At 28.4% G+C, this 22,007-nt stretch overlaps 1 long non-coding RNA gene across 1 annotated transcript; it reads right to left on the minus strand.

Annotated features, from left to right (window-relative positions):
- Window positions 1–16,263: 16,263 nt before the first annotated feature.
- LOC139425490 (uncharacterized) lies at window positions 16,264–18,811 on the minus strand. The gene is made up of 3 exons (XR_011636689.2): window positions 18,725–18,811; window positions 17,392–17,502; window positions 16,264–16,857 (listed from the first exon to the last, which is right to left on the minus strand). It is a non-coding gene; the product is annotated as an uncharacterized LOC139425490 (long non-coding RNA).
- Window positions 18,812–22,007: the final 3,196 nt, after the last annotated feature.

Below are 22,007 nucleotides of genomic sequence, written 5' to 3' on the forward strand. Positions count from 1 at the left end.
AAATACAAATTTAACCTATTCAAATATTAGACTAATTTATCCAATTTTAAAAAAAAAAACGGAAAACTAGCAATTCCTAAATATATCCTGCATTATTAAATTGTTTAAGAAATTGTTCCAAAGCTTTTTTTTTCTACTAAATAACAAAACAAAAGTTATCGCAAAAATCATTTTTGTGCTTTTTTTGAAAAAATATTTCAATCAAAAATTTTTAACTAATTAAAATGCTGAAAAAAGATGCTGTGATCGCACATCATTAATTCCAACAAAAAAAAATTTAAAAAATGCAAAACTTTTTTGAATATAATCATAAAGGAAAAAATTTGATTAAAATGTCGATGAATACCATCTAAGTTAAAATGCTCTTGATCTTTTCTTTTTACAGAAAAGAATTATTGCTGTTGCTTAAAAACTGCCAAATAAAAAATTTTCTTTTTCCTTTTTACTACGAAAGCGAATCGTTGATTGACTGCAACTAGACGCAAGAAACAAAAAATATAAGGCTTATTGACTTATATTTTTTGTTTGTTGATTTTGCAGTAATCTCTTCCTTTTTTAATATTTATTATATTTACTCTTGGTTTACTAGCAGTACAGCTTTGAGATATTATTTGAGTGGAAATTGTTTATTTTATCAGTTTCTACTTTCAGAAATATTAAATCGGTTACTTAAAGAATTTCGTAATTTCTTTCAAAAAGTAAATATACGAGATAAAAAAATATTTAGATGCCTGAAATTATTAATATCTATAACATTTAATTTAACCCACTGACAGCAAATGGGCATAGTCGGGAGAGTCTTTTTCCCTAACACACTATTTTTCTAATAACATGAAAAAACCGGCTTTGCTATTTGGCGTTCTGTAGATTAAAATGCGACTTTATAGTAAGTAAAAAAAATTAACTTCAAAATATTATAAACGAAATTAATTATAAATAATAAAATCACAAATAATAAAATTATAAATAAAAAAATTTTGTAGAAAAAAAAATCAATTAAAGTCTTCTATGATTAAAATTAAAACAATTAAATAGTTACTATTAAATAGTTATTAAATAGAAATGAAATAGAAAACACTAATATTTATATAAAAAGCACTAAATTTGTTTTGCACTCTTTTTAATTATAAGTAAAAAATTATCAATGTATTTTTATATTTTTATAATTTTATGTTAAATGATTTGAGTGATTTGGATCACACGTAATAATGACATTTAAACACAAAAAGGAATCTACGTCACCCTAGTTAACAAATGGAGAATCATATATTTCTTTGTTGATTTGCTTCATTGCATTTTCGTTGAACATTTAATGATGTGAAAACAAATAAAATTCACGAAATAGGATCTTCACGAAATCAGATCTTCACGAAATAAGACTTAATCTTAATGCTTTGTACGGAGGACTTCACACTTATTATCTAGTTAGTGCAGATGATAATTAAAGTTTCAGGATATGAAACAAAAATGTACTTCCTCTGAAAACCCCTTGGGAGTCTCCAAGTTTTTTTAAACTTTTAAACTAATTAAGTTATGCATACATTTTTAATAACGTAACAGTAACATACATTTTTAATAAAAATTAATTTTGATAATTCTTAATAATAAGAGTAATACAAAAATAATAACGAAGCTTTAAACAGGTTCCATTTATTGTACTCTGTGTAAATTTTACAAGCATACATTCAATTTTAATAAATAAATAAAGAATTCGCAATTAAAGATGGTAAAATTTGGAAATATCGTCACAGTCAAGAAAAGTCTCACAATTAGAAAATGCGTATTTAACGAGTCACACAATTGCGCAGTGTCCATTTTAAGTCACACATTGGTGCATTGACCATTTTAAGTCACACAATTGCGCATTGTCCTTTTTAAGTCACACAATTGCTCATTGTCCATTTTTAAGTGACACAACTGTGCATTGTCCATTAAGTCACACAATTGCGCATTGTCCATTTTTAAGTTACACAACTGTGCATTGTCCATTTTAAGTCACACAATTGTGCATTGTCCATTTTTAAGTCCCACAATTGTGAATCGTCCATTTTAAGTCACGCAATTGCGCATTGTCTATTTTAAATCACACAATTGCGCATTGTCCATTTTTAAGTCACACAATTGTGCGTTGTCCATTTTAAGTCTCACAATTGCGCATTGTCCATTTTTAAATCACACAATTGGTCAACACAATCTTAGTTGAGAGCAACAGATGTAGATCAAGTCGCCAGTTTTAAAGTCACACAGTAAGGAAAGAATACTTTTGTAGTCATAGAGTCGAGTTTTGAGTCACACAGTTCGGAAATGTCACAATCGGGATATATCGCATTTAGGAAAAGTCACAAAGTCAAGAAAAAGTACTTTTGGAGTTACAAAATCGAGACATTTCGTCGTGTTCTGTAGTCTTGAGTCGGGGAATGTCGAATTTTGGGTTCACTCAGTTTTTTTTATTATTTCCGTTTGAAACACCCAGAAAATAGGCGTCTCACAAAGTGGCGGAAACTTTTTTTCTCTCTTTTTCTAGCCATTTCTCTTTTCTTCCCAAAATCTGGGTTTTGGACTAATTTTTCCTCCAGAACTTTTGTCAAAAGAGAAATATCCCCGCATCTGCAAGAATTAATTCATTTATTAATTATATAAATTAGTATTCTCATTGTAGATATGCATTAAATGCCTTAATTTGCATTGTTTGGGTATTAACTTATGGATTTTTAAAAAGAGATGATAAATTGATATAAATTAATTTTTACTTCCAACAAATGAGCAAATTGGTCTTTTTAGTCTATGAAAAAATATTCACAAACTTAAATCTCACTTTTTATATGAATTAATATATAAATGATAAACATGAATATATAAATATGAATACATAATATTTAACTATTACAAATGTTATTTATTCATCGATATGCTTAAATAATTATTAAACATATAACGCCTCAATTTCATATTAAATAAGACGTATCAAATTCTATGCTTCAATCAACCTTACAAAATAAAGTAAAACAATCGAAATTACTTTATAAAATCAAAACCAGAGAAATGTTGGAAAAATGCAATTCTTAATTAGTCAATATATAAAATACAAACAACGAAAAAAATGTATTTTAATTACTTTAACATATAAATAAATAGTGCCAATAATTTTAATAACAATTCTGTTTTTCTCTCAAGTTTTGCACACAATGTCAATTTATATTACTTAAAAACGTATTTAATTACTATCTATTATTATTTAGTTTAAGGAGAAGACGTGGAATTAAATAAATATGTTATAAAACATACTTTTAAAGCGCATAGTAAAGCATATTGGTGATTTAAATTCACATTAAAAGAAATGAACTTATTTAAATAAGATCGATAGCAATTAATATAAACCTCTTTAATCCAATAACTACGTCCAGTGACTCCTTTACTTTATTAGAATTGGCCAGAATTTTCTTTTCTCTCAAGTCAATCTTGAAGCAAAAATGGCCATTTCTATCACCCCTAAAATTAAAGAAGAAAATTAACTAAATCTGTAGATTGGGACAGTATCGATGATGACTGTCGATTATTGTTTTGAAAGTTTATTATTAAAATTGATGAATAGTTAGATGAAAAAGAAAATAAGTAAGAGCTAAAAATGGAACACCTTCTTAGCTTCTGATTGAATTATTTTGTTGATCATAAAGATTTGCATGACTTTTCTGAAATATACTAAATATTGAATATGCTAAAATATACAAAAACTAGAATCAGATACAAAATCAGATACAAAAACTCATTTTCCTAAACATGCATTTTTTTAAGATGGATGAATAATTTTTGATTTATCATGAGAGAGAAAATGAGACAATTTTAGACAGTTGTAATCTTGTTTATTCAAAGTGATTTCTATTTAAATTAATATTTTTTGCAATTATATATTATTTTATCAAATACAAATGATAGAGGAAATTTTGAAATGTAAGGTATACAAAGTTTTACACAATTTTAATCTATGAAATTTTAGAAGATAAAACGCAAAAATAAAACTGAAGGAATTTAGTTGAATAGTTCTTGAGAAATAAAAGTTTTAAAAACTTGGCTCTTTTGGAGGGCAAAATTCGCGAAAAAAGTAAAATTAACTTTAAGGTGGCCAAGCTTTCGCCGCTCATTTCATCGACATAAATTTAAATTGCTCCGGCTTGTGGTTTGAACTACCTTTTTTTGTGAATAATATGTTATTAATTATGATTTTGTCTAAATAGTATACATTTATTAAAGGGGATTTTTTTATACAAAAAACCCTCACACAAATTTCAGTTAGTCATGAATGCTTATGAATAGAAAGGAAGTGTGTATAAAAATGTGCGTCTAAGGGCATAAAACTGGGTTTTAGCATTTTTGATCAAAATACTGCTGCCATTCAACAGAAATCTCATAAAAGTTGATGAAACAAATCTCCATTTTATTAAGGGATGAAAAAATCAAATGTAAATTATTTGCTTGCCAAAATCAATGTTTCGTGGGATTTGATTAGAAAAGTTACAATATTGATTCATCCAAAGTTGATTCTGTCGTCTTTATTAATTGAAGACTTATTTTAAATTAGATCGAAATATTATTTAAATTACCCATCCATTAGAACCTTTTCTTTATCAGGAATCGTATGCGACTCCGTTGGTTCTATTTCAGGATGCACTTCTTCTATTTCACCGCTAAAAATTAAAAAAAATGAAATTAGTGCATGAAATAGTGACCTAAAAAAAAGTGCCTTCACTGTGAAAAAGTATTTCTTGGAAAATTTAATTGCAAAAATTAATCAAACTGACACTGAAACGAATATATATAGATACAGAGAGAGACTCTAATTTTAAAGACTCTATGTGCTCATTATCGAATATAGTGACATACTCAAAATTGAGAGAGCTCTGAGAGTCCATCTTCCTTTGTAAATAAGTATGGCGGGTAAGTAGCAAACGTTGTTCTTCGTTCTAACTTCACATAATTCCTCTAACTCTGATAAGAGCAAAGATTTTCTTTATAAGTAGATGCTAAATATATATATTTCTTATCAATTTCTCTGGAAAAATTACAATGCAAAAAAAGAAAAAAAAACTAAATACTAATACATATGTTTAAAAAATTACTTAATATATAAAAATTTGTTTAAAATACTAAATTTGATCTTAAAAATATTTTTTAAAAAAATGTTTAAATTACCTATCCACTATAGCAACATCTTCATCATCGGATGAAGATGACTCTTTCAGCTCTATTTCAGCGTTCAACTCAGTTAAGTCATCACTAAAGATAAAAAAAAAGTAAAATTATCATTTTATATAGATAACATCTCACGCTTAGTATATGCCTTTTCTCAACATATTCTCTTTATCAAAAAATATAGGAACAAAAAGTTCCTTATTAAAAATAGAAGCTCATTTTCTTGCATTGTGTACATTTATTCCTCATTCCAATTTCGTTTATTTTTTAATCACTGATTAAAATTAGTTAAATTAATTTGTACTCTTAAAAAAGAAATCTCAACAAATATTTTAAAACAATTCCATAATGAAAACCATCATGCAAAAATAGCAATATAAATAGTATACATATATTTAATATACTATATAGAAAATTAATAAATATTCACTCACTGAAAAATTAATACGATATTAATATGATAAAATCTAAATAGATTACCTATCCAAAATATCAACATCTTCGTCATCAGTTGTCGATGACTCAGAATGTTGTATTTCTGCACTGAGTTCCTCCATCTCCTCACTAAAGTTAAAAAAAAAAATATTATCACATTACATAACTACTTCAAGTTTAACAAATGTTTTTGCCTAGCATATTTACCTATAAAAATGTAGTAACAATTGAGTCTTTTTTTATAATAAGAATTGAAGCATATTTTTTTGCATTGTACATTGATGATAGTATTAATCTCTAATAATTCATGTGTCTTTCTATTACCAATCTTATGAACACTAAAAAAGGATTTAAAAATATTAATAAACAAAATTTTATTTTAAAAAGAAAAATTGTAATTGGTAGCACACACATATTATACAAAAATGGTAAATGCATTAAAATCTCAAATCGGAAATTTTTTCGCTCACGTTTTTCGGCACGGCAATAACGTGTATACTCATATGCAATAAATTTCATTAAATATTTAAAGTAGCAGCTTGAAACACAAATATTATAATCTCTTTAAGATAATAACTCTTCGAATTACCTATCAGTAGCTTCATCCTCATCATCAGAAATCATTTGTGACTCCTCACACATCAAATCACCCTCTAACTCCAGCATTTCGTAGCTGAAAAAGTAAATAAAATTTTTAAATTATCTCTAGATGGTCATATTTCATCAGTTTCTTGCTTAACTCATATTTCAGCTATTATAAAGATTAGTTCCCACTTAATTCATATATAATAATAATGTAAAGTGAAAAATATTAATAAAAAATCTCCTTTAAACACATTTTTTTATTCTCTAATCAACATTTCGTATTAATATTTATATTTAAATTTTTACCACTTATTACATGCTCTAAATGAAAAGTCCATTACAATATTTCTTTCGAGTATATTTAATTTTATACTATTTAAATGTCGTTGTACTTAATACTATAACTTTCTAATATATATTCTGCTACAAAACAGAGGAATGTTTTTTGAGCTAGCAATGTGAAGCTGAAAAAAACTGAGCTAAAAAATGGACAAAAATGAAAGGTTTGATAATAAGTCATTTTAAAAATAAATGTTCTCTATTTTAGTTTTCATTATGATCCTTTGCTTATTCAGATGTCATAATTAGTTAGAGCTATGTTTAAATTTTAATTAAAAGCAATAAACGGAGTAAGAAATGTGCGTTTTATAAACCGAGATTGGGCAGATGTATGTTGATCAAGCATTATTTTATACCTACTGCGTAAAAATAAAAATTATTAATGAGCAAAAAAATCTAGGTACAAAATGAGAGCTAACTACCAACCTAGGTTAGGTATGTTAACCTAAGCAGTCATAATTTTTAAGATTTAAGACATTATATATAGGAGTAAAGCATCTCTGTCAAAAAATAGTATATGCTTTATATGATAGTAGCAAAATCCATTTTAACTTTCAACTCGTTTTTTATAGTGATTCAGAATGTTAAATACGAATGGTATTGAATTAAATAATACCATTTTTAAACTAGGTCATTCTGTATGTTGAAAGTTGCAATTAATGGATGTTGTTATTCACCGGTCTAAATTGAACTCTATAATCCAAGCATAAAATTGATAAAAACTTATCAAGCCACTATTTTGAAGTTGGTTACCACAAAACTAGGCATCGATCTAACATATTGTTTTAAGCTAACATTTCTTGATGTTAACATTGAATTATTTACTCAATACTAATAATTCAGACTTCAAATAATTTGACCATGAGTGAATTTCTTCTGAAAACGATTTTTTATTTTGCATTTAGGCTTTGGGTGCTTTTAAAATATACCATTTTTCTATTAAAAGATATAACATTATTTGTTAATCTAAATCAAATACTTACCCATCTGTTTCAGATGAACTACTGCTGGTGTCCTCAGCAAGAAATCCAGGCGCTAAAAATATATTATTAATTAAATTTCAATTTGCCTTGTTCTTGATAGAAATTAAATTTGATTTCAAATGTGGTTAAAGAAATTATAATTAATAATCATTTAGTAATCACAAACTGAATAATAATATTTAAACTGCAAAGTTCATTTAATAAATAAAATAATCAGTAAATATATGTAGTTGTTTATTTTTTATATAGTTTTGAATTTACGAATTGATGCCTTGAACAGAATGAATTGTTAAAAAGATTAAAGAAAGTTATAGTTTTAAGTTAATATTTAATTACTTCAAAGTATAAAAGAATTTGAAAAAAAGTGAATTAAGACGCATGAATTTATCATATTTTATTCTAAAGAAAAAAGCTTTTTATATGAAAGTACAAGCAACATTATTTAATGTCTCGATTTGAAAAGTTTAATTTTGTTTAAAAATTGCTATTCGTCCGAAAAATTTCTTTTAATTTGGATTAAATTGAATGTTTTGCGAACAAAAAAATTCGCAACATTTTTACTGCTTCATTGCAGAGTACCGTAAATATAACACCAAAGTATTATTTACATGAATAAGGTTTGAGTAATGACTAACTGTTTAATTTATATTGTTTTGATAGGTACCTATTATACTAATCTAGGTACAAATATTGGATACTGTAGTAACATGTTTTACTGCTCTCCGAAACTGTATAATTCTGGAAAGTAACGGAAATTATGATTTCCGTAAATGAACGTATTTTCTCACACAAAGCAATCACACAATACAATTGCAATTCTGAGATATTATTCTAAATCCAAGTGCATCTTAAAAACTATTTTATTTATGCTAAAAATATTATTTGTTTTTAAAGTACACCCATGTAATAAGGAATCTTATTCAAACCACTAAATCTTATTTATGAATATTTTACCTTATTCCATACATATTTATACTTCCGTTGCCTAAGAATTATCATAACTATTCAATTTCAGTGACTTTAAAATGAGGATAACTCAACAACTTTTTTGTACGATAAAACAACAGAAAAATTTCATATTATCCTTCTTTATTTCAATTTGAAGATTTCAATACTTCTGTTTGCCATTTGCCAAAGAATTTTCATAATTCTATTAAATTGAATTTTAATAATTTTCAATAGGAAAAAATTAAAATATTTTTCTATTAAATAAATCTACAAATTGCAGAAATGAATTATTGCCTCACAAAAAACAATATAGACTTCTAATATTGTATATCACCGAATTCTGTTTATTTCCAAAAAGTCTTACATGAACTTAATCAAGATTTGGTCATACTTAGAAATTTATCTTTTAACTTAAAAAATATAAAACAAATTGTTTCATAATTACGATAAGGCCTTGGATTCCTTTTCAACTCATTTTGCCAGTGATTAAGCACAGCAAAACGAAAAAGTTCACTCATTTTCACAAATTATAAGTCACTTGTCAAAAAAGACGTTATTCACTTATAAAAGCTCAAATAAGAATGAAGTTATAATATTTTTTGATACTTTGTTGGAGTGGACAACAAAGACTTATTTTTAGCAACAATGCTTTAAGAACCATTATAACAATGTACTAAAATAAAAAAAAAGATGAAATTCTCTGAAGTATTGTTGTTTAGAAGTAATTAAAAGAAAAGAAACCTTAACAATAACAAGCAAATTTGAAGTCTCACTGGGCAGTAACAATAGAAAATTGCTAAATAGTTCAAAAAATTATATTTTTATGAAAAATGACCATGAATCAACTAATTTTAACGAAATTTTAGATAAGACGTACTGACATTAGGCTAAAATGTTTAAAATTACGCGAAGCTAGATTACTTGGGTTTCACAGAAGGTTAAATAATTTTTAACATTGAGGGGGGAAAAAACTATTCGAAAAATAAAATCACTTTTGTATGGTAAAATTATTTCTGGTAGAAAACAATAACCGGTTTTCTGGGGAGAAACACCAAAATTTGAATTATTTAAATAATTTATTTGATAATTCTTTCTGTTCGTTGCAATAAAAGTTCATTGGAATTTTTCGGTTTAAAATAATCATTCTCATTGCCACACATTTAGTAATGGCACAGCATTGAAAAATGAATTTAACAAAGAGAGTGAATGTCACGCCCTTTTCTAAAGTAAGAATTTTTAACTTGTGACTTGAGGTCTACTTGTGGTTAATCGATTTATATAATTTAGTTTACAGCAGGTTTGCAGCAATTAAATTAAAAAGGCTGTAAAGACAAATATTTTGACGATAAGTTGAATTCAAAACACATGACTGATAATTATGAAAAGCGTCTGCTTGATGTTTTCAGACTGTAATTAATGATGAGGGATAAAAATTTGCCTTCACTTAAGCAGATCTACCTTTCAAAGCTATCTTAACAATGTGATTTTAAGTAAGCAAGCTGTTTTGAAGCATGTTAATGTAAGTAGAACAAGGACATAACCGCAACAATTTCTCAGTGTGACTAGCGTTATAAGGTGTGCTGAATTATTAGTTAAAGTTATGCTATTATATTTCGTTTTTGAATGTCATCAACCATATCATGCAACATTAAAATGCGTTATTATATAGTAGAAAATACTTGGATTCGATGGACATATCGGAGGGTGAAAAAATTATGGAATCAATTGTGAAACTAAGTTGAAAGTGATTATTGTTTTCATGAGCACATAAAGTTTGAGTAATTATCAGTATACAAATAAATAGAATGTAAGAAACCCAAAACAAACAACATTATCATTTACGTTAAGAAATGCAGTTCCAGAATTGCTTAACATTTACGAGTTCAGTAAATGGTATAGAAATCAAAAGAGTTATTCTAAAAAATAGCATTTCGATAATATAAAGCTAACCTGTCACATTTATTTGAAAATTAAAATTAATTTATTTGTAAACCAATGAAAATATCATACCCCAGATTTGAAAAGTGTGTGGTTTAGTTGTATTCTTTATTACTTAAAATAAAAATAATCAAACATTTTAAAACTTTAGAGATTACACATTTTAACATCATTTTAAAATGTGCAGTTTTGTAAAACAAAATACACAATTTGATTGAAATAGGATGAATAGTTTCAGAGTTATCAAATTATGAAGTCATATTTTTTTTAAAAACTTTTTTTCTTGAGATTCATTTACACGAGTAAAGAAAAATTGTAAGTTAAGAAAATCAGATTAGATATCGTATGTAAGAATTAATTAACATATTTCATTGTATGCCCATCATATTCCAATATATTGAAATCTGATCGAAAGATCAAGAGATATATAGTTACATTATGTAGATAGGTTCAGTATTCATGGTGCTTTGCTTCATTACAAGCAATTCACTCATTAGTTTAATTAATATACACTGGTGTGAAAAACTTAAGCAACAAGTGGTTTTTTGCCACAGCTCCCCAACAAAGTATAAGATAGCCATGAAATTGCAGTATAATATGCACGTAATTCAGTTGGAAGATTATTTGCATGCAAATTTTAGAAATAAAACGTCGTAGGTGACGTAAGTGTACGTAAACCTTGTGGGTCGGCGCGCGAAGGTCAAAGCTGAGATAAAAGGATGAAAAGCACCGTAATTAAAGACAATCGTGCAAGTGATTTGTTTTGTGAAACATGTCTTCAAGAAATCATTTGGACGGCTTTACTCGAGGAAGAATGATTGGAAAGCTTGAGGAGGGCCGTAGTGTGACCAGTGTCGCCGAAGAGTTCGGGATCAACAAAAGTGTTGTTTCTCGTGCTTGGAATGCCTTTAAGACTACTGGTACAGCTGTTCGGAAGGTTGGTGGTGGCCGTCCAAGGAAAACAACACCAAGAGATGACCGTTGCATTGTCCTCCAGGCGAAAAGGAACCGTTTTCAGTCAGCGAGCGCCATATCTCAGCAACTGAGCACAGCCACAGGACGACAAGTATTAAGATTTACAGTGGCCAGACGCCTCCACAAAGGTGGCTTATTTGCTAGACGTCCTGAACACTGCATACCTTTAAAAATTAGATATCGGCGGCACCGTTTAGAGTGGTGCAGAGTGGTATGAGACCTGGGCACCTCATCAATGGAGCCGCGTCCTCTTCACAGATGAGAGTCGTTTTAGTGCTACAAGCGATTCTGAACGTTAGTTGATCTGGAGAGAGGTTGGAGCTCGATTTCATCCCAATAACATTGCGGAAGGAGATCGTTACGGTGGTCCTGGAGTTGTCGTCTGGGGTGGCATTATGTTGAACGGGAGGACAGAGCTTCAGATCTTCGACCGAGGTTCTGTAACTGGAGACCGCTACTGCAATGAGGTAATCCTACCCCATGTGCGTCTGTTCCGAGGGGCCATTGGAACAGACTTCATTTTTATAGATGGCAATGCCCGGCCACACCGTACTGCCAATGTCCAAGAGCTACTGGAAAGTGAAGATATCACACGAATGAATTGGCCAGCTTACTCTCCAGATCTAAATCCCATAGAACATGAGTGGGATGCATTAGGGAGGCGTCTTGCGACACGACAGTATCCTCCTGGTAACACCCATCAGCTGAAAGATGCGTTAAAGAAGGAATGGAGATGTTTACCCCCAAAAACTCCTGGATAATCTGGTGCTTAACATGGAGAGACGATGCCAAGCAACAATTACAGTAAGGGGAGGGCATATCCCACACTAGGGAACATCTGGCAGTTGTACTTACGCTTCTTCAAGCGCCACTATATGTCAAATAAAGCCTTTTTTTGTTCCATACCCTACTTTAAGCTTTATATTCCTTTCCGCGTCATTATTCTTTTACCATCGTTTTAGTTGAAAATAATGTACATCATATTTAAATTTCATGTCAATCGGATGATTTCTTGTAGAGTTATGACGAAAAACGCACTTGTTGCTTAAGTTTTGCACACCAGTGTATTACACTATGCATTAGCATACTATATTGATGTATTCACTATCGAATCAAATTAAATGTGACTTTTTCAGTCAGTAACTTTTTTAGCCAGCATGAATTTTTAGCCATGTCTTAAATTAAAATTTCTGAGCCCAATTCAATTTATTTATGTAAGTTGTTTTGAATTTAATCTTGGGTATTGATGTTCTTAATATCTGGTATTTGATGTTAAATATTTGAAAAAGATCTCTGTACTTATGCAAAGAAAATGCACTTAATATTTTTGTGTAATTCATCTGTTTTTTTCTTTTTTTTTTCGTTAATATATTTCTAAAAGATTAAAAACAAATTCTATTAGCTTCCCCAGATATCAAAGCTACCTTGTGTCTGGTTAAAGAGAAATTGACAGCAGGGATTATATTAATTTACCAGAATTTAAAAACGAATTTTTTTAAAAAAAAGAAAAAGAAATACCTAATTTGGAATTTAGAGAAAGTAAAATATTTTATATAATTTAATTAAACTCCTTTCAAATACCACTTAAAAGGTTATATTTGAATTTAAAGAGAATTCTAAAAAAAATATCTATTGCATACATTTCATAACTAATTATTATTGTTTAAAATTGAGATGACCAAATAAAATTAAGCGGACATTTTAGAAATATTTTTGAAGTTTAGTTTATAATAGAAAAAGTTAAATAATAAATAATATTACGACATTGATTTTTCTTGCTACATTTGATTTATTTGACGTGAGTTTTAGCATGAAATGCTTTTTTTATAATTTCTTAATAGGAATTACAAATAATATATCAGCAAATATCGTTTTTCAATTTCGTTTTTCAAAAGAATACAAAAATTAACAAAAATTAAATTTGAAAAAAGTTAAATTGGAGGAAATTTTAAACAAAATGTTGTACAATGAACTAAAGGGTACATTTTTTGTTGTGTCAATCGTCATCTTAAATTTAAATTTAAACCTAAGATTGATTTATTTAAACCTAAGTCAACAATACAGAAAAAAACAGGGGCTCTTTGCAGAAAACTGATGCGATTTTCTTAAGTAAGCATGGGAGAAGGATTGGGTGGACGTAAGCATGGAAGAAGGGTATCTTCTACCAAGGAGGAATGGGCCCAAATATTAACAAACACATATTAACGATTATTTGAACGGACTCATATGACTGCAAAATCTATACTCGGTGAAAGGTTTTATCAATCAGTTTTAAAATTATTCTCATTGAATAAGTACATGTGCTACAGATAAGTAAATTTAAATTTGTAAACTGAAAAGTGAAGGGGTTAAGATACATCTTCATGAAAAAAAATTTAAAAAACTTGTTGAAAGCCTCTACACACGTTAAGAAAAAATCTCAATTTTGCTTACTTAATAAACTCTATACATTTTCTCATATTATAAAAAATTCCGTATTACGGAATAAAGTACCTGTACTTGGAATGCATAATCCGTAAAATCCACTTTAAGAGAAATTCTATTTTTACCGTTTATATTATAAAGTATTTTTTACTGTAATATTTTTAATTAGTATAATTCAGTGAATTTAAGGTTAATATTACAATAAAACGTATCTTATATATGATTTTCTTTCCATAACGTATTCTGTTAAAAATGAATTTTTTTGTAACATGTACCGACAACTTGAATGCCGTTAATTTTTACTGAAATTTTATGTGGAATGTTTTGCAGTGTACCATTCTCTAAAATTCCATTCAACTTTTGCAGTTAACAACAAATTCAGGTAAGGTTAGCATTAAAATGTTGAGTTAACTTTTTTTTCAACTGATATGACGGCAATATCGGAAATGAAAATTTATATAAATCATTTTTTATTTATTATATTTTTCCAGATTTATTCAACAGATGCTTAAACTTTGCATTTTTCAAGTAACTAATGCTTTTTCTTATGAAATATATAGATGTTGCAGAACTTTATAATTCAAACTTTTTATGCCATTTTTAAATTAAAAGATTAAATTTTTTTTGTAATTATAAGAAATTATTTTTTGATTGATTTTCCTTTAGGTAAAAGAGTTCCAAATGTGGGAACTCAACATTTTGATTTGGGCAATTACTTTTGGAGATATGTTCCCGAGTAAAAATTCTTGATGGTGCCATCAAAACATTTGGATCGTTTATGTTGAGTTCAGTGCGATTTATGATAGTCCAACATCATATGATGGTCACCATCATCCGAAAGTTTCCATAACGCGTTCATGGTTTTTGATATGCCAACAAACTTCCATTATTGCACGATGAAATTGCTACTTTAATAAGGCTGTTCTTATTATGGCTGTTCAGGATCGTTCCAACATTTTATTTCTAAGATACTATGATGGAAATTCGTGATGATCCATAATGCACTTCCATGATGGGTTAAGAAAAGTTATTGTTGGTTCATCAAGATTATATCATCAAAGCAATTTTTTTATGTTGCTCCATCAAAAATCAGTCCGAATTGTTACATTGGGATGATGGCTGCTCATGATGGTTCCAGCATTTGATTTCTAAGAAACTATGAGGAAAATTCGTGATGATCCATAATGGTACAACAATGCTATTCCATGATGGTTTAATAAAAATTCTTGTTGGTTCAACATGATCAAACCATCAAAACAATGTGCTATTCTTATGTTGGACTATCATGAATCAGTCCGAGTTCCTATATTGGGGTGATGGTTACTTATCAAAAAATACAATAGTTCATGATGGAATTATTGATGGTTACCATGAAGATTATGTTGGTTCATCAATGGTAAACCAAAAACAAATTTGACTTTGGTTGACAAAATCTTACGATATAGCAATCTAAGCTTATTGCAAGCAGCCACAAAGGATCGAAGACCGGCTCTTCGCAAAGAAAGTTCAGTGCCTTAACCGCTCAGCCATCATGACTTCTTACAATGTTACTAAGTGATATTTTTTGCCACTTTAGAAATCACGAGTCAATCTTTAATCTTGTTCATATTCGAAAGGAAAAAGTTTAAAGATTTTTATACGTGTGTATTTAGGAAATACGAGTATCATGTCATAAGTGAAGACAACAACATTTAACAGTTGAGATGTGTCGAAAGAAAAAAGACTTCTTCAGATTGCGCAATTTCAAAGATAAAATAGAGCAAGTTGTTTGAATTTATTGTATTTTTACTGCGTGGCTGCTTGAATGTATATATCTACAATTTTTATGTTCTTAAGCAACTGTCACCACAACATCCAAAAAAAAATTTATTTTTTTTTGTATCTCAAGCCACACAACCACTGCAACTTGGCAATTTCATTACAGCAACTTGATTTTTCGTCAATCTATTGGTACTCCATCCTGTTACAGATAATACAGATAAAAGGCGCAAGTTATCTGTAAAGAACTGAACAAGCAGTTCTGAGAATCAGCGAACAAAGCAGGTAGGAAGAACTAATTAAAATCCACTAAGAAATCCATTGTAGTACATTTCTTTATTTAAAAACAAAAACTTGAGGCAAAAAGTATTACTGGAATTAGCTGAGTGTTATATATTGAATTACATCGGCAATTTCTATTACAAGTGAGTAATCGGAGAAGTCTACAAGATTATGAAAACCTGATAAGACTTATTAAATTATTTTAGTACACACAGTAGAAACATACATTTTTAATATAAATAAATTCAATAATTTAAAAAATTAAGAGCAATAAAAAATAACACAGCTTTAAACATGTTCCATTTATTGTACTTTGAGTTAATTTTACATGCATATAATAAGTTTTAACTTCGTATAGTTTAAGGAAGTTTTCAATCGGATAATATCTAGTTTTTAGTCGCACCGTTGAAAAATATACACAGTCGGGAAATATCATAGTCTGGGACTGTCACAGTCGGTAAATGTCACAGTCGCAAAAAGTCACAGTCGAAGATTGCATTCATGTAGAATCACCAAGTCAAGAAATTGATACATTTGGAGTCATAAAATTCCGAGAGTTATGTCTAGTTTAGGAATCATCTTGTTAGGAAATTTAATAGTCGCACATTTGTGCATTGTCTCTATTAAGTTTCTCACAATTGGGTGAATGTAGTCTAAGTCGATAGTCAAAGGAAATCTTAAGTCTGGAAATACGTAGATTTTGAATTATATACTCCGGCAATGACATGGTCGGGAATTATCACAGTCGGGAATTGTCACAGTCGGGAATTGTCACAGTCGGGAAATGTCGAAGTCGGGAATTGTCGCAGTCGAGAAGAGTCACAGTCGGGAAATGTTTTGGATTACTTATTACTTCCGTATGAAACACCCAGTAAATAGGCGTCTCACGAAGTAACGGAAATTTCTCTCTTTCTTTTTGGCCTTTTCTCGTTTCTCAGCAAAATCTGGGTTTTTGGCCAATTTTTCCTCCAGAATTTTTGTTAAACGAGAAACATCTCCGCAACTGTAAGAAATAAATATATCCATTTAAACAATCTAAGAAGAGTAATTTATGTAATTTATATCAGACTTTAATTATATTATTATTTCTTAATCATGCAAGCAACAGATTTTCAACATATACTGTTAAAAAAAAGAATTTTATTTATAACTGCGATAACTATTGAGTTTGACAAGGAATTTTTAGAAATAACGTTGCATTATATCTTATAATAACAAAAATTGTAAGATTTTAATCTGATCTTGAACTTATTATTAATCATTGAAATATCTTATTCTAATCATAATTTTTTTAATGTTACAATCGCAGAGCATTTGATTTTATTATTCAAAGCTTTTGCTTGTATTACCAGTTTATTCTACTTCAAAACATATTTAATTACTATTTATTATTATTTTTGTTTAAAATGAATACATGGAATTAAATAAATAAATTATAAAATATACTTTTCAAGCACATAGAAAAGTATATTAGTGATTTAAATTCAGATTAAAGGAAATGCACTTATTTAAATAAGATCTATAGCAATTACTATACCTTTTTAATCCAACGACAATATCTAGTGATTCCGTTACTTTATTAGCCTTGGCCAATAATTTCTTTTCCCTCGAATCAATCTCGAAGTAATAAAGGCCACATCTGTCACTACTGAAATTAAGGAAGAAAATTTTTAAAATTAATTTAGTATTAAAATTTATGTGTTTTTAGCTAAAAAAGGAAGAAGTAAAAACTTGAACACATTATTAACTTTATATTTAAAGATCGGATTTCCATGAAGACAAAGATCTGTGTGGCTTGAATTATAAGGTCATGAATCAGATGGAAAAATGTTTATTTACATGCATTTCTAGGGGTTGAATAAGAACCTTTATTTTCATAAGAGGGAATGTGGCAATTTTAGACAGTTTATTCAAAAGTTATTCTACGCAAAATATTATTCTTTGCAATCAATTATTATTTTTTAAAAACACAAATGGTTGAAACTTCGTGAATTTTTTCTTGAAAGCAAATATTAAACCAAATTTTATTTATGAAATGCTGAAAGTCAGCGCACAAAATTTGAAAGAATTAATTGAATAGATGTTGAAAAATAAAAATTTAAAAGTATAGACTCTTTACGACAGCAAAATTTGCAAAATGTAAAACTAAATTTAAGGTGCCCGAGCTCTCAACCGCTCTTATGATCGAAACAAAACTGATCTATTGAGACCATGTTTTTTAGATTGTGGTTTCAATCCCTATTTTGAATAATAATGTAGATAAATTGATAATACATTCTCAGATTAAAATATATATATATTTACATTAAAAGGAATTGCATTCAATAAATAAAAAAAACGTATGAGAATAGATGGACAGTAAGAAGTTTTTGCACAAAACTAGATAAGTGCAGAAAATTGAATTTTGCATTTTGGATTAAAAATACTAAAACTCAGCGGCGCGACATCCCATAGGGCCAAGGCCTACTGTGCCCATCTCAGTTTTCTTGACCTTGGGCTCTGGGGTGCAGGAGGAGATGTTCTGGTCAGGTGGTCAGCCGAATGAGGAACCCCCAGTGTTTAGCTCCCAAGCATACTTGGTACTCATTTATCGACCCACTGAAGGAATGAAAGTCTGAGTCAACCTTGCCCAGTCCGCGGATCGAACCAAGGACCTGTGGTACGACAGCGTGAAGCGCTACCGCTCAGCCATCGGGCGTCGCAAAATACTATTTACCAAAAAACTTGTGAAAAGGGATGCTGAAAATATCCATTCTATTTGAGGATGAATGAAATAGAGAATGTATGTTATTAGTTTATGGAAGAAAATAATTTCAAAAATTTAAATAAACAGTTTCGGACAGCAAAAACTAAAATCTGATTTTAATTACCCTTCCACAGCAACAATCTCTTGATCAACAATCACATGTGACTCTCTCGGCTGAATATCAGCCTGCCATTCCTCACTTTTTTCGCTAAAAAAAAAAAGAAAGAAATTAGTGCATGGAATAATTACCACAAGATTAACAAATGCCTTCCTTGTTAAAATTCGTTTCTCAAATTTGTGAAAAAATGTGATAGAATATCTCCAAAGAATATCTAATAGAAATTGAAAACTCTAGGTATAGTGACATGTTCAAAAGAACAGTTCTGAGAACTCATCTTCATTTGTAAATGAACATAGCGGCTAAGTAGAAAAGTGTTGATTACCTATTTAAAAAAATTTTTACTCGTGAAATAAATTTAGGATGGAGGTAAGTGCAGTAAACTTTTATCAAATTAGATTACTTTCTTCGATTATTTAATCGTTATCAATTAATAAATTTTAAATTTTGTCCCGTGTGGTGATGATGGGGCCTTTTTTCATGAAGCATCACATACACGCTGTACACACATACACAAAGAAGCATAAATATACACGCTGTTTCAATTTTGAGCATGCCATTATACCCAGTATTTTGAATACGCGAGTTGTGCGATTCGACTATATTTCACAGTAATTTCGAGAAATTCTGTCTTACAGTATTTACTTGCTGTATTTATTTATGAAAAAGTAAAAGTATTATTATTTTTTTAACTATGTTCATGCCTTGAACGTTTGGGCTGCATATTAATATTTTGTAATTCATCTAGGTCTGATCAGATCAGATTCATTTAGTTTGTATTTTTTAAATAAATTCTAAGTATATAATTCCTATTCATTTCGTTACGAAAGTTTACTTGAAAAAAAAGTACCATATGTTTTAAAAATTGCAAAGTGTATAAAACTTTGTCTAAAATATTTAATCTCAGTAATATTCAAACTATTTAAGTACCTATCCACTATAGCAGCATTTTCATCGGATGAAGATGACTCTCTTGGCTCTATTTCAGCCCTCAACTCAACCAAGTCATCCCTAAAGGTAAAAAAAAATTACCATATTATATAGTTAACACATCAAGCTTAACATATACTTAACATATAATAGCATGCCTTTTATTAATAAGAATTAAGTCACAGTATCAATTTTGTAAAATTTATTTTAAATCATTAACCTCTGATTATCCTAAATTATTTCAATAAATAATAAGAATTAAATCATAGTATCAATAGTCATCATCAATCCTAATATTATTATAAGAATTAAATCATATTATCAATTTTGTACAATTAATTTTATATCATTAAGCTATGATTATCATAAATTATTTCAATTTGCATTTCTTAAAAAGAATTCTTCACAATTATTTTCTAAAGTTTCCACATAAAAAAATCAGTATTCAAAAGTAGCAACATATATACTATTCAATATATAATATTTAAAATTGCTAAATATTTAAAATTTCACTAAAGACAGTTAATGTAATAATAATAAAATAAAAGCTAAATAGATTACCTATCTAAAATTTCACCATCTTCATCATCAGTTGTAGATGACTCAGAGTGCTCCATTTCAGCACTCAACTCTTCCATATCATCGCTAAAGGTAAAAAATGAAATTGTCACATTATATTGTTGCTTCAATTTCGAGACATGATTTTGCTTAACACATTTAATAGTAAAAATGTTGAATATTTAATGTAATTTACAATACAAATCCTATGATCTCTTAAAGATAATAAGTCTATGTAGTACCTATCATTAGCGTCATCCTCATCCTCATCAGAAGTCAAACGTGACTCCTCACAAACCATCTCACCTTCAACCTCCAGCATTTCGTAGCTGAAAAAAGATGGAAAATAATATATTTATAGATTAGATATTTTTTGAATAGATATTTATAGACACAATGTTAACTAACTCAAGATAGTCATCTTTCATCAATTTCTTGCTCAACTCATATTTAAGCCATTATAAAGACTAGTTTAATGTAAAGTTTGTATTAATGAAATAAATTTAGTTAAAAACAACTCATATCGTATTTTTCATTCTCATATTAACATATTATATAACATATTAACATATATATTCACATTTTAATTTTCTTTCCATATTATATGTTCCAAGTATAAAATCTAATGTAATATTTTTTTCCAATAATTATATTTAATCTAAATTATTTAAACGACAGTTAATTTGCACTTCTTGCAAAATATATTTTTTCTTTTTTTTTTATTTGTTTTTTATTAATTTATTTGTTTTTTTTATTTATTCCAATGTTTTTTATTTAATTATGTCTTAAACGTTTGAAAAATCACCATGTTTCTCCCAAAAGAAATTACACTATTTGCAAATCAAAATAAAATACTTACCCATCTGTTTCAGATGAACTACTGCTGGTGTCCTCTGCAAGAAATCCAGGCGCTAAAAATAGATTATTAATTCAATTTTAATTAAGCTTAGTTTTTACTAAACTTAAATTTTTGTAACAAACAATTTTTAGGATCTTAAACATATAATAACTGGACCACAAACTGAATCATTGTAACTAAAGTTTCAAACACAAATGGAATAATAGTAACTGAATAACCTGGCTAATTTTATAAAGAAAAACTATTTACTATAGTTTTTAACTTATTATATATTTATAATATGATAGTTATTTATAATATTATAGTATAGTTTGAATGAAACACATAACAACGTTGTGATTTATTTGAATTTATTCAAAAGTAAAGAATCTTTTTTTATGAAAGCTCATACAACAACATTTTGCTTCTGAACATCATATTGATGAGTTTAATTTTGTTTTAAAACTTCGGTTCACCAAAATAAAATTCTTTATTTAATACATAATAATTTAAATGCTTTGCGAATAAACACTTTAGAAATACTAGTATTATTTAATTTTGGAGGCCTCAAAAATATCGCCTAACTATTATGAATATCGATCATGCTTAATTAATGACTAAGTAAATACTTAGTTTGCTATGATAGGTACGTATTAATCAAATATAGGAACATATTATAGATAGTGTAGAATCCGGCTTTTATGGCACTCGAAACTGTATAATAACGAAACATTCTTCAATTTAAAAAAACAATTGCAATTTACATAAATGAAAGTATTTTCTCACACAAAACAATATAATCATCTTCTCTATATTTCAACGAATGCGAACTATTTCCAACAGGACTTAAATTGATCCTTTTCTTGATACTTTTCACAATATATTTAAAATTACAAAAACACAAAAAATACAGTTTTTATATTCACGAAAAAGTCTAGGATATTCCTTTAACCCTTTTTGCCA

The sequence above is a fragment of the Parasteatoda tepidariorum genome, chromosome 1 (genome assembly GCF_982258835.1).
Source record: "Parasteatoda tepidariorum strain Cologne lab strain chromosome 1, Ptep-v5.0, whole genome shotgun sequence".
NCBI lineage: Eukaryota > Metazoa > Arthropoda > Arachnida > Araneae > Theridiidae > Parasteatoda > Parasteatoda tepidariorum.